General features: G+C 61.3%; 1 long non-coding RNA gene across 1 annotated transcript; it reads left to right on the top strand.

Annotated features, from left to right (window-relative positions):
- The first annotated feature begins 8,251 nt into the window (after window positions 1-8,251).
- On the top strand, window positions 8,252-9,563 carry LOC117436237 (uncharacterized). Its single transcript, XR_004549657.1, has 3 exons — window positions 8,252-8,336; window positions 8,693-8,713; window positions 9,486-9,563. It is a non-coding gene; the product is annotated as an uncharacterized lncRNA (long non-coding RNA).
- Window positions 9,564-13,514: the final 3,951 nt, after the last annotated feature.

Here is a 13,514-nt window from a genome sequence, read left to right as displayed (position 1 = left end):
TGCAGCACAAGGCGATGGCTGCGGCAGCTTCGGGAACGTGTTCACGGAGATCGCGGAGAACAGCGCCCATGGGAGCCTGGTGGCGCGGCTGCCGGCAGGGGGGGACGCGCCGGGGGCACCACTGCAGCTCTGCCTCATCGGCCACGACGCTGCCTGGTTCTACCTGGACGGGCGCAGCCTCAGGCTCAACGCTTCCAACGGGCGCACGCTTGACCGAGAGGTGAGGCCACTGGGAACTGCCCAGCTCCAACCTGCCTCCATCCTGCCTCCCTTGTGCCTCCATCATGTGTCCATCTGCTTCCATCTATCCCCAATCTGCTCTCCAACCATCCTGCACCCATCCTTGGTCCGTCTTCCATCCGTTCTCCATCCTGCCTTCATGAACCATCCATCCCCCAGTGGTCCTGCCTCCATTGTGCCTCCATCACATGTCCACCTGTCTTCATCCACCATCCTGCCTCCATCCATCCTGCACTCATTCTCCATCCATCCTGCACCCATCCCGGGTCCATTCTGCACCCATCCTCCATCTTGCATCTGTCGTGTGTTCATCTACCTCCATTCTCCACCCATCCTGCATCCCTGTGTCCCATTTGCATCTACCTCTCTCCATCATCCCTCCTTCAATCCACCTCTCTCCATCTTCCGTCCATTCTGCATCTGCCTGTGTCAATTCTGTGTCAATCCTTCACCCATCCTCTGTCCTTCAATGATCTTGCCCACCTCATGTATCCACCTTCTTCCGTCCTGCTCTGTCCATCCCTCTTCCATCCAACTGCATCCTCCCTCCCTCCATCCATCCATCCATCCATCCATCCATCTTCCAGTGTCCATTCTCCCTCCATCCTTCATCCACTGGGGTCTCTCCTGGGTCTACCCTGGGTCCATCCATCCTGCACCCATCCTGGGTCCATCCATCCATCCTGGGTTCATCCTGAGCCCATCTATCCCATGTCCATCCCAGGTCCATCCTGGGTCCCTCCATTCTTTCTGTACTCATCCTGTGTCCATCCTGTGTCCGTCCATCCATCCATCCATCCATCCTGCATCTACTACACCCATTGTGTGTCAGTCCTGTGCCCATCCTGATTCCATCCATCCACCCTGCACACCTCCTGCACTCACTTCCATCTGGTGTCCCTCCTGTCTCTACCCACTGCACCCTCATCCATCCAGCACCCACCTCCCTCCACCTGCACCACACCTCTTGGGGTGTCCCTGGGGATCTCAATCCCCCTTCCACCATGTTCCCTTGGCAGGAGCTGGAGTCCCCAGTGCTGATGGTGGCCCTGACTTGCGCTGAGGATGGCTCCTCCCCGGTAAAGGCCCTGGCACCCCGAGGGGCTCTGGGGGCTCTGTGGGGCTCGGTTCCACCATGATCACCCCTGCAGGTCGAGTACCGGATCATCGTCCAGGTCCTCAATGAGAACGATAACCGGCCCCACTTCCAGGGCGCCTCTGACCTCACCCACAACGTCAGCGAGGTGACAGCATGGGACAGGGATGGGGATGGGGACAGGCATGGTCATGGTCTTAGGGACAAGGATAGGGACAGGGATGGCCATGGGCATGTATTTTGGATGCCACTGAGTGCCATTGGGTTCTGTTGGATGCCATTGACTGCTCCTGGGTGTTGTTGTGTACTGTTGGATGCCATTGAGTGCTGTTGGGTGCCATTGGATGCCACTGAGTACGTTGGGTGCTGTTGGGTGCTGTCGTGTTCCACTGAGTGCCATTGAGTGCTATTGTGTGCCCTTGGATGCCACTGGGTCTCATTGAGTGCCATTGGGTGCTGTTGGATTCCATTGGGTCTCATTGACTGCCGTCGGGTGTCATTGGATATTGTTACGTCCCACTGGGTGCTGTTGGTTGCTGTTGGGTACCATTAGATCTCACCGAGTGCCATTGGGTGCCACCGGATGTCATTACATCCCTTTGGGTGCCATTGAGCATCACTGAGTGCCACTGTGTCCCGTTGTGTCCCGCTGTGTCCCGCTGTGTCCCGCTGTGTCCCATTGTGTCCCATTGTGTCCCACTGTGTCCCGCTGTGTCCCATTGTGTCCCGCTGTGTCCTGCTGTGTCCCGCTCTGTCCCACTGTGTCCCACTGTGTCCCACTGTGTCCCACTGTGTCCCACTATGTCCCACTGTGTCCCGCTGTGTCCCGCTGTGTCCCATTGTGTCCCATTGTGTCCCACTGTGTCCCGCTGTGTCCCATTGTGTCCCGCTGTGTCCTGCTGTGTCCCGCTCTGTCCCACTGTGTCCCACTGTGTCCCACTGTGTCCCACTATGTCCCACTGTGTCCCGCTGTGTCCCGCTCTGTCCCACTGTGTCCCACTGTGTCCCACTGTGTCCCACTGTGTCCCACTATGTCCCACTGTGTCCCGCTGTGTCCCGCTCTGTCCCACTGTGTCCCACTGTGTCCCGCTGTGTCCCACTGTGTCCCGCTGTGTCCCCTCGGTCACCGCCGGTGCTGTTGCTCGCACTGATGACCGGTGGCAGCTGGCGGCCGTGCACTCGGTGGTGTTCAGCGCACAGGCAGAGGATGCTGACGGGGACACTCTGATGTACGTCATCGACACGGCCTCGGTGAGCCGGGATCAGGGTGTGGGGCCACGCAGGGCCGCGTGGGGGCGGCCGTGCCGGGGGGGGTGTCCGGTGCCATCTGCTGAGCCCCCACCACCGGCCCCAGCCCGACGCCAGGTTCTTCCGCATCGACCTCCCCAACAGCGGGAAGGTGGTGCTGGCGCGAGCGCTCGACTTCGAGAGCCGGCAGCAGCTGGAGGTCGTGGTCACCGCTGTGGTGAGACCCAGCCCCACCGCGGCCCCACGGAACCGCAGCCCCACTGATGGCGGGCTGGGGACCCTGTGTCCCCGAGCCCTCTCCTGTCCTGCCACCTCCCCCCCATGGCCATGGTCCCCGTGGCTGTGTGCCTGGGGACCTCATGGACATGGCATGTCCCTTCTCCATCCCGTGTCCCTGTGTCCCCTCTCCCCACACCATCTCCACCTCACGTCCTTGTGGCTCCACAGTTGGAGGTCTGTGCACCTCATGCCCCCCTCCATGTTCCCTCATGTCCCTGCCATCCGCCTCATGTCCATGAAGCCCCATGAAGGTGGGGGTCTGGGGACCCTGTAGACACACCACATCCCTTCTGCCCACCCTGCCCATGCCAGCTGCACCCCATGTCCCTTCATGTCCTTGCCACCTCCACCCCACATCCGTGCAGCCCCATGGCTATGGGCCTGGGGACCTTGCAGACATGTCATGTCCCCTCTGCCCACCCCATGTCTCTCATCCCCTCTTCATGTACCATCTCAATCCCACATCCATGTAGCCCCATGGCTGGGGGTCTGGGAATCTCATGCCCACTCCCAGCCCATCCCTGGCTCTGCTGGGACACAGGACATGGGACACAGGGACATGGGATGCATGCACATGTGGTTGTGCCCCCCCGTCCCATGTCCCCACTAATTGGGGGTGACTGATCCCCCCCCGGCCTCAATCCCTTGTTTCCTTAATGGGACACAGCCCCCCCCTCCACCAGCAGGTGCCACAGGGGGGACCCAACAGGGATGGGGGGTCCCTGTGTCTGGGGGCCCTGTCCCATTGGGACTCTGTGCCTGGGGGGCTCTTTGTTAGGGGGGAGTCCCTGTGCAATGGGGGTTCCTTCTCCACGGTCCCTGTCCCGTTGTGGGTCCCTGTGCCCTGGGTGTCCCTTGTCGCATGGGGTCTCTTGCCTTGGGGTCCCCTTTGTTGTGGGTCACTGTGGCCTGGGGGTCCCTGTGCCCTAGAGGGGTGTCTGTAACCATAGGGGTCCCTTTATCAGTTGCTCTGGGGTTGGTTGTCCTTGTCCTTTGTCTGGGGTCTCTACTGCATTGGTGTCACTGTCCCATGGGGTCCCTTTGGGGGTCCTTGTGCCATGTAAGACATGTGTGTCCACATGTCCATGTCCCTGTGTGTCCATGTACCCATGTCCCCATGTATTCATGTCTCCATGTCCCCTTGTCACATGGGTCCATGCTCCTGCGTATCCATGTATTCATATCCCCATGTGTTCATGTACCTGTGTGCCCATATGACAATGTCCCCATGTATCCATGTCCTCATAATCCCTATGTTTACATCCCGATGTCCATGTCCCCATATCGTCGTGTCTCCATGTCCATGTCCCCATATCCCCATGTCCATATCCCCATGGCCACATCCCCACATCCACATCCCCATGTCCACATCCCCATGTCCACATCCCCATGTCGCTGTGTCCGCACCTCCCCATGCCGGTGCCCGTGGCTCAGGAGATGAACACTCGGGAGCGGTTCAACGCGTCGGCGCGGGTGCGGGTGCAGGTGCTGGACGGGGATGATCAGTACCCACAGTTCCTGCCCTGCGCCCCCCGCTCCCACCGCGGCCTCACGCTCTGCACCAGCCCCGTCTACACTGCCAACGTCACCGAGGGGCAGCTCCAGGTGGGGCAGGGGGGTCACCCTGGGGGGGCACATGGGGGGTCTCGTGGCTTGGCTGTGTCTGTGACCCCCGAACACAGACGGGGCCCCTCAGCTTCAGCCCTGGTGATGTCTACGCGGAGGATGGGGACAGGGGGTTGAGGGCGGCCATCACCTACTCCCTGCTGGCAGGTACGGGGGTGGGATGTGGGATATGGGACATGGGGGTATGGGATATGGGGACATGGACATGGTACGTGGACATGGGGACAGGAGGATATGGGGATATGGACATGGCCCTGTGGATGTGGGAGACACGGAGACATGGTGACACAGACACATGGACATGGGTGGGCTGAATGGTGGCAGTGCCTGGGGGGGTGTCACAGTGCTAGGGTCCCCCATGTACCCCCATTCTCTGAGGCAGGCAGTGCCTCCAGGGTCCCCATTCTGGGCGGATCTGCTTTGTCCCAATCCAATTGCCAGGATCCAATTTTATAAAGGGATTAGGCAGGGGGGAGGGGGATGCTAATCCTACCCCCATTACAGGGGGGATGCGGGGTGACCATGTTGGGGCGGGTCACCCCTGGAACAACCCCCCCACCATGTGCCCCCCCATATGGGTGTCTAATGGGGGGGGAGGCATTGGGGACCATCCCTTAGTGATGCTGGAGGAGAGTTTCCCACAATGCCTTGCAGTGACAGATTGGGGGGGGTCTGGTGTAAAGGTTCAGGGGATGGGGGGGTTCAGGAGGGGGGGTGGGGGGGTCAGGGTGTGTGGGGGTGTCCGCAGCTCACCACCCCCCAGGCCAGGAGAGCAGCCGGTTCCACATTGACAACATGACGGGGGCCATCACACTGCTGCGGGCGGTGGAGAGCAGCCGCCGGACCCCGGCCATCAGCCTCAGCATCATGGTGGGGGGCAATGGGGCAGGGGGAGGTCATGGGGCTGGGGGGGTTGGGGGAGTCAGGGGAGTTAAGGAGGTTTGGGAGGGCGAGGGGGGTCATCGGGGTCATGGGGGTAATTGGGGTCATGGGGGGTGATGAGGGTGGGGGGGTCAGGGTGGGTCATAGGGGTGAGGGGGGGGTCAGGAGGTTTGGGTGGATCAGGAAGGGTCATGGGTGTCCCTCATCCCATATCCCCATATCCCATATCCACATATCCCCATATCCATACCCCCATATCCCATGCCCCATATCCCATACCCCACATCCCATATCCCATACATCCATATCCCATATGTCCATACCCCACACCCCCCATCCCCCCATGCGCACACTCTGTGCCCTCCGCAGGCCTCTCAGGTGAACGACGTGACCAAGTTCGCGGTGGCACAGGCTGTGGTGCGGGTGCTGGCTCCCAACCGGCACCCCCCGCGCTTCCCGCGCGCCTCCTTCCGCGCCTTCGTGCCGGCGGGAGCGCGCGAGGCCGCGCTGCTGCTCACCTACGGCGGGCACGTGCTGGCCCTGCGCGCCACGGACCCCGACTTCCCGCAGGCACGGGGGGGGCAGGACAGGGGATGAGGGAGGGATGCAGGGGATGAGAGCGGGGATAGGGGATGGGATATGGGAAGGGATACAGAGTGGGATGTGGGCAGAGATATGGGATTGAATATAGGAAGAGATATGGGATGGGTTATGGGATTGGATATGGGAAGAGATACGGGATGGGATATAGGAAGAGATACGGGATGAGATATGGGATAGGATATAGGGAGGGATATGGGATAGGATGTGGGATGGGATATGGGATGGGATGTGGGATGGGATATAGGAAGAGATGGGGTGGAATTTGGGATATGGGCAGAGATATGGGATAGGATATAGGGAGGGATATAGGATGGGATGTCAAATGGAATGTGGGCAGGGGGTGGACATAGGGATGGAGGGGATGGAAGCAGGGATGAGGGGTGAGGGAAGGGGGTATGGGCAGGGGATGGAAGGATGGTTGTAGAGCTGAGGGCAGGGATATGGGCAGGGGTGTATACAGGGGATAGATGTAGGAATGAAGGGATTGAAGGCAGGGAGCAGGCAGGGGTATGAATGGGATATGGGCAGAGATATAGGCAGGGGATGAACCTAGGGGATGAGGGCAGGAAATGCAGACAGGGATATGGGCAGGGATGCAGGCAGGGACAGGGTCAAGGGATGGATGGACGGATGGATGTAGGGATGAAGGCAGGGATGTGGGCATTAATATGGGTGGGGGCGGATGGAGGGGATGGAGGCAGGGGTATGGGCAGGGTTTGGGTGGGTTTATGCTGGATTTGGCTGGGTTTGGGCTGGGGTTTTGGGGTTTAGGAGGCCTTGGGTTGGTTTGGGCAGGGTCTGAGGTGGGTTTGGGTGGATCAGGTGCTCTTGGGATGGTTTAGAATCGGTTTGATGGGTTTGGGCATGTTTTGGGTGGCCTTGGGGGGGTTTTGAGCCCGGCTTTTGTGGGTTTGGGCTTTGTTTGGGCTGGATTTGTGCATGTTTTGGGTGGGTTTGGTCAGACTTTAGGCAGGGTCTGATGCGCATCCCCCGCAGGGAGTGAACCCGCAGGTTCGGTACAGCCTGAGCTCCAGCACCAACCACAGCCATGGTCAGCACCAGGACCAGCACCGGGAGCAGGGCCAGGACCATTCCCAGCTCTTCCAGGTGATGCCAAACGGGCTGGTGGTGGCCAGAGCTGATCTCCTGCAGCCGGCCCAGCGCTACCGCCTGCAGGTGGGACATGGGGGGGCACAGTGACCTGGGGGACACTGGGAAATTGGGGGTCCTGGGGTGCTGTGGGCTGAGCTGGGGGGAACTGAGGCACCTGAATGGGTTGGGGGGTCCCTGTGTGTTTTCCCCTGGTGCCACCCCCGTCTCCCCCCCAGGTGCTGGCGCGGGATGAGGAGTCCGGGGAGACCTCAAGCACCACGGTGGAGCTGGAGGTGCTGTGGCCTGGGCAGGCAGGTATGGAGCCGGGACCCCAATATTGGGGTGTCCCCTGCCCCATTGTCCTGTGACCCCCAAAGATGGGGTGTCCCCTGCCCCATTGTTGTATGACCACCAAAGTTAGGGTTCCCCATTGCCCTATGACCCCAGAAATTGTTTCCCCCATCCCATTGTCCTATGACCCCCAAGATGTGGGCTCCCTCACCCCCAAAGTTGGGGTCCCAATCATCCCATTGCCCTGTGACCCCCAAAGTGTGGGTACCCCTGCCCCATTGCTCTGCTAGCCTATATATTGGGCTCCCCCTTTGCCTCATTTCCCTGTGTCCCACCAAGTTGCATTGCCCCTATCCCATTGCCCTGTGACCCTCAATAATGGGGTGTCCCCCCATCCATTGCCTTGTGACACCCAAAATGTGGGTCCACCCCCACTGTTTTGTGCCCACCAAAGCCAGGGTGCCCCATGCCCCATAGCCCTGTGACTCCCAGTGTTGGAGTGTCCCCCCCTGCCCTATTGCCTTATGACCCTCAGATAGGGGTTCCACCCCACCCCATTGCTCTGTGCCACCACCCTCAGATATGGGATCTCCCCCAAGCCCATTACCCTCTGACCCCAAAAGTTGGGGTGTCCTCATCCCCACATTGCCCTGCGACCCCAGGTTTGGGTCTTCCCCCCCCCATTGCCCTGCACCCCCCCAAGTGTGGGGCTCCCCATCCCCAAGTACGGGTGCCCCCGTTCCCCTGTGCCCCCAGACCTGTGCTCTCCCCATGTCCCTGTGTGCCCGCAGCACCTCGGGACCCGTCGGACACGGGCGCGGCGCCGCTGCACGGGGGCGCGCTGGGCGGGGCTCTGGCCGCGCTGCTGCTCGTGGCCGCCGCCGTCCTCTTCCTCCTGCTCCGCACCATGAAGCGGCGGCAGCAGCAGCACGGAGCGGCCGAGCGGGCCGCGCTCGCCATCGAGAAGCACCCCAATGTGGTAGGGGACCCCCAGAACCCCGCCGTGCCCAACGAGACCCAAACCGGCCCCTGCACCCCGCAATACCCACACACGGCCCACAGTCTCCTCCTGCACCCCCAAACGCCCCCGCCGACCCTCAGTACTCCCTGCACCCCCAAACCTCCCCTGGAGCCAAAGACACCTCCTTGCACCCCAGAACACAGCCTCGACCCCCCAACCCCCTCCTGTACCCCTAAAAGAGCCCCCGCCCCCCCCCCAGCCCCACACCTTAGAGGGGGCTCTAAGATGGGAGCTCCCCTCAGTTTGGGGCACAGGGAGGGCCCCCCCCCTTGTGCCTCAGTGTCCCCATCTGACCCCCCACTCTGCTCCCCCAGAGCCTTCGCTGGTTCCAGCCGGTGAGTGGGGAGGGGGGCAAATGGGGGGCTGCGGTGAGACACCCCAAAAGGGTGCTGGGGGGGTCCTAAGGGGGGGATCCGAATAGGGGGTATCCCATAGGGGGTGTCCCAAGGGGAGTCCAATGTGAGGGGTCCGAAGGGGGAGTCTCATGGGGGGGTCCAATGGGGGATCCCATACGGAAGGGTCTTTGGGGGGGGTGGGGTGAGCTATGGGGGGGGGGGTCGCATGGTTCGGGTCCCAAGGGGAAGGGGGATCCCATGGAGAGGGGGGTTTCCTGAGGGGATGACCCATGGTGAGGGAGGGGTGTCCCTTATGGGGGTGTGTCTGGGAGGGGTCTCCAAGCGGGAGTCTTATGTGGAACGAGTCCCACATGGGGGTGTCCCATGAGGGGGAATTGTCCTATTGGGAGGGTGCCAAGAAGGGGGTGCCCCTTATGAAGGCGTTTTTTTGGGGGGTCTTGTGGGGGGGAGTCGATAAGGGGGGTATCCCATGTGGGTGTCCCCAGAGAGGATTCTGAGGGGGAGGTGTCACATGGAGGGGAATGGGGGAACTGTCCCATTGGGGTGTCCCAAGGAGGTGGTCCCCCATATGGGGTTGCCCCATTGGCAGGGGTGTCCTAAGGGGGAGTGTCGCATACGGGGAGGATCCCATGCGGGGTTGACCCCAAGGGAGGGTCCCACTGGGGAGGGTCGCAACGGGGGGGGGTATTCCATGGATGGGCCCCATGGGGGGGGGTCCCCCTCACTGACACCCCTCCCGTGTGCCCCCCAGGTCCCCGCCGGCAAATCCTCCCCGGCCCCCCCCAGTCTCTATTACCCCAACGAGGGGTTCAGCGAGGAGGGCTCGGACCCCCCTCCGCCCCCCCAGCCTCCTCCGCCCCCCCCTCCAGCCCCACAGCCCCCCCCCGCCCCCAAACCTCAGGCCAACTCCGTGGGGCACCCGATGGGGTCCCCGCCCCCCGAGGGGTCCCCGCCCCCCCCACCTCCCAGCCCTCCCCGGGCCCCCAGCCCCGAGGAGGCCTCAGGGGGGGCTCCGGACACCCCTTCTTTGGGGGGGCCCCGGGGGGCGCTGCCTGCGCTGGAGGAGGTGAGCGAGGACAGCCTGGAGGAGGGGGGGGGGGACGGATCCCCCGGACCCCCCCAGTGTGCCCCCCCCTTTATTGCAGCTCCTGGAGGACTCCATTGAGTGTTGAGGATGGGGAAGGGGGTCGGGGGGGGGGGGGTGGCGAGTTCTGGACGGTACCAATAAAGAGCTGGAGCGGTACTGGGGGGCTCCTGTGATGATGGGGGAGTAGGAAGGGCACAACACCGGGGAGGGCAGTGGGGCATTGGGGGGTAATGGGTGTGATGGGGGAGGGATAAACACACTGGGGGTTAATGGGGGGCAATGAGGGGGCACTGGGGGCTCACTGGGGGCATTTGTGGGGGCACAGTCCGTCCCGTCCTGCCCCCCCATCCTGCTGGGCTCATGGCGCGCCCCCTTGTGGCGTTTCCCGCGCTCCGCACGCAGCGTGGCCACGCCCACTGTGGGCGGTGCTCCCCCGGACCTCCCTCTTAAAGGGGCCCAGCGCACTTTTAACCTGCAGGGTCCAGGGGTCCCCTCGGGTGTCTGTGTCTGTGTCTGTGTCTGTGTCTGTGTCTGTGTCTGTGTCTGTGTCTGTGTCTGTGTCTGTGTCTGTGTCTGTGTCTGTGTCTGTGTCTGTGTCTGTGTCTGTGTGTGTGTCTGTGTCTGTGTCTGTGTCTCTGTGTGTGTGTGTGTCTGTGTGTGTGTGTCTGTGTGTGTGTGTGTGTCTGTGTGTGTGTGTGTCTGTGTGTGTGTGTCTGTGTCTGTGTGTGTCTGTGTGTGTCTGTGTGTGTGTGTCTGTGTGTGTGTGTGTGTCTGTGTGTGTGTGTGTCTGTGTGTGTGTGTGTCTCTGTGTGTGTGTGTGTCTGTGTGTGTGTCTGTGTGTGTGTGTCTGTGTGTGTGTGTGTCTGTGTGTGTGTGTCTGTGTCTGTGTGTCTGTGTCTGTGTGTGTCTGTGTGTGTCTGTGTGTGTGTCTGTGTGTGTCTGTGTCTGTGTGTGTCTGTGTATGTGTGTGTGTGTCTGTGTGTGTGTGTCTGTGTCTGTGTGTGTCTGTGTGTGTCTGTGTGTGTGTCTGTGTGTGTCTGTGTATGTGTGTGTGTGTCTGTGTGTGTGTGTGTGTCTGTGTGTCTGTGTGTGTGTGTCTGTGTGTGTGTGTCTGTGTGTGTGTGTCTGTGTGTGTCTGTGTGTGTCTGTGTGTGTGTCTGTGTGTGTCTGTGTATGTGTGTGTGTGTCTGTGTGTGTGTGTCTGTGTGTGTGTGTCTGTGTGTGTCTGTGTGTGTCTGTGTGTGTGTCTGTGTGTGTCTGTGTATGTGTGTGTGTGTCTGTGTGTGTGTCTGTGTCTGTGTGTGTCTGTGTGTGTGTCTGTGTGTGTCTGTGTATGTGTGTGTGTGTCTGTGTGTGTGTGTGTGTCTGTGTGTCTGTGTGTGTGTGTCTGTGTGTGTGTGTCTGTGTGTGTGTGTCTGTGTCTGTGTGTGTCTGTGTGTGTCTGTGTGTGTGTCTGTGTGTGTCTGTGTATGTGTGTGTGTGTCTGTGTGTGTGTGTGTGTCTGTGTGTCTGTGTGTGTGTGTCTGTGTGTGTGTGTCTGTGTGTGTCTGTGTGTGTGTCTGTGTGTCACATGTGTGAGCCCACCAGGTCACCGAGCCTTCACGAGCGGCACCCAATGGGTTGTACTGGGAGCACTGGGATGTACTGGGTCTGTGGGAGCACTGGGTGGCTGGGGTGTGCCGGCGTACACTGGGGTACTGGGAGCACTTGAGGATACTGGGGTGCAGTGGGAGTACTGGGGAGTACTGGGCCATACTGGGAACATTGGGCTGTACTAGGAGCACTGGAAGATGGAAGCACTGTGCATAATGGGAGCACTGAGGTATACTGGGAGAACGGGGATGGACTGAGACCACTGGAACATACTGGCAGCACCGAGAGAACTGGGAGCATTGGCACTGGCAGCACTGGGGAGCACTGCGCCACAATGGGAGCACTGGGACATACTGAGACACCCCAGTATGCCCCAGCGCACCCCAATACACCTCAGTCTTCACAGTACACCCAGTACACCCCAGTGCTCCCAGTCCAGCCCAGTGCACCCCCGTGCTCCCAATACATCCCAGTGCACCCAGTACACTCCAGTTCATCCCAGCACACCCCAGTGCTCCCAGCCAACCGCATTGCACCCTCCCTCCCCCTTCTCCTCCATTAATCTCCCCCCTCCCCCCCCCCCCCGTTAATCCACTCCGCTCTAATCCCGGCTGTAAATGGCCCGAAGGGGGGGGGGAACGGACACGGACACGGGCACGGGCACGACCCGGTCCGAGCCGGGACCGAGACCCCAACGGTGGGTGGGGGGCGGGGCCAAGGGGCGGGGCCACGCCCCAAACACCCAGGAACGGAGCAAGCGGAGCTTCCCCGGGACCCCACCATGGACCCCCCGGGGCACCTCACGGACCCCCCCCACCCCATGGAGCCCGCGGGTGCCGGGGGCCCCCCTCCGGGACACGAGGCGGCGGCGCCTCGCTGCGGGCCCCGCTTGGGGGGCAGGTAATGGGGGGGAATGGGGGGGTTACTGGGGGCTAGAGGGCTGTAGGGGGAAGGAGTTAGCGACGAGGGGGGCTAAGTTATGGGGAGTCCGTGTGCATCAATCAGGGAACAGGGGGGGACCCAAAGTATGGGGGTCACTGTGCGACCATGGCACAAAGGGGCGTCCTGAATAATGGGGGTCCGTGTGACATTGAGGGGCACCCAAAGGGCAGGGGTGTCCCTGAGCTACAGGGGTCCCTGTGGGACACATGGAGTACGGCGGGGGCAGCTAAATAATGGGGATTCCCTGTGTCATTGAGAGTCACGCAGGGGATAGGGGGGTCCTCAGGTCAGGGGAGTCCCTGTGTCATTGTGCATCACCCTGGAAATAAGGGGGTTTCCCAACTCTGTCATCCTGGGACTCCCAAGGGACAGCGGGTCCCCGAACGACGGGGGTCGCTGTGATACTGTGGGACATGCAGGGGACAAGGTGCTCCCCGAGTTAGAGGGGGTCCCTGTGTCATTGAGGGTCACCCTGGGGACAGGGGGATCCCCAAATCATGAGGGTCCCTGTGCAACTAAATGTTACGCAAGGTATAGGGGGGTCCCCAGGTTATGGGGGTCCATGTGTCACTGTGGGATATGCAGGGGGTAAAGGGGGTCCCTGTGTCATTGCACATCACCCAAGGGACAGGGATGACTCCAAGATACAGGGGTCCCTTTGTCCCTGTGGGACCCCCAGGTGACAAGGGGGGCCCTGTGCCATCAAGAGCCACCCTAGAGACAAGATATGGGGGGGACACCCCCCAAATCACGTCACGGGGCCACCCTCGTGTGCCCCTGACCTTGCAGCAGTGGATTAGAGCAGGCAGCGAGCGGGCAGCGTTAATCCCGAGCAGGCGGCGGAGGGGGGGGGGGGGGGCATCCACCACCTTGAAGGACAATGGAGGGGACACCCTGATTTTGGGGGGGAGCACCCCAAGATTAGGAGAGGGGAATATCCCCAGGTTGGATATAGAAGGCGTGCAGCATCCAAATACCTCATTAATAGGTATCCAGAGCCAAAGGGGGACCCCAAAATAGAGGGGGGGTCCCTAGAATTAAAGGGGGGGGGCTGAATGCGATGGGTGCGCTTTGGGGGCTTGAATACACGTGGATGGAGGGGGGCGGGGCCAGTGAGGGGGCGGGGCCAAAGGGAGATGGGCTGGGTTAGGGCCGCCC

The sequence above is a fragment of the Melopsittacus undulatus genome, chromosome 5 (assembly GCF_012275295.1).
Source record: "Melopsittacus undulatus isolate bMelUnd1 chromosome 5, bMelUnd1.mat.Z, whole genome shotgun sequence".
NCBI classification, from domain to species: Eukaryota; Metazoa; Chordata; class Aves; order Psittaciformes; family Psittaculidae; genus Melopsittacus; species Melopsittacus undulatus.
Note: the sequence above shows the minus strand (reverse complement) of the source record. Positions and strands in the feature narration are given on the sequence as shown.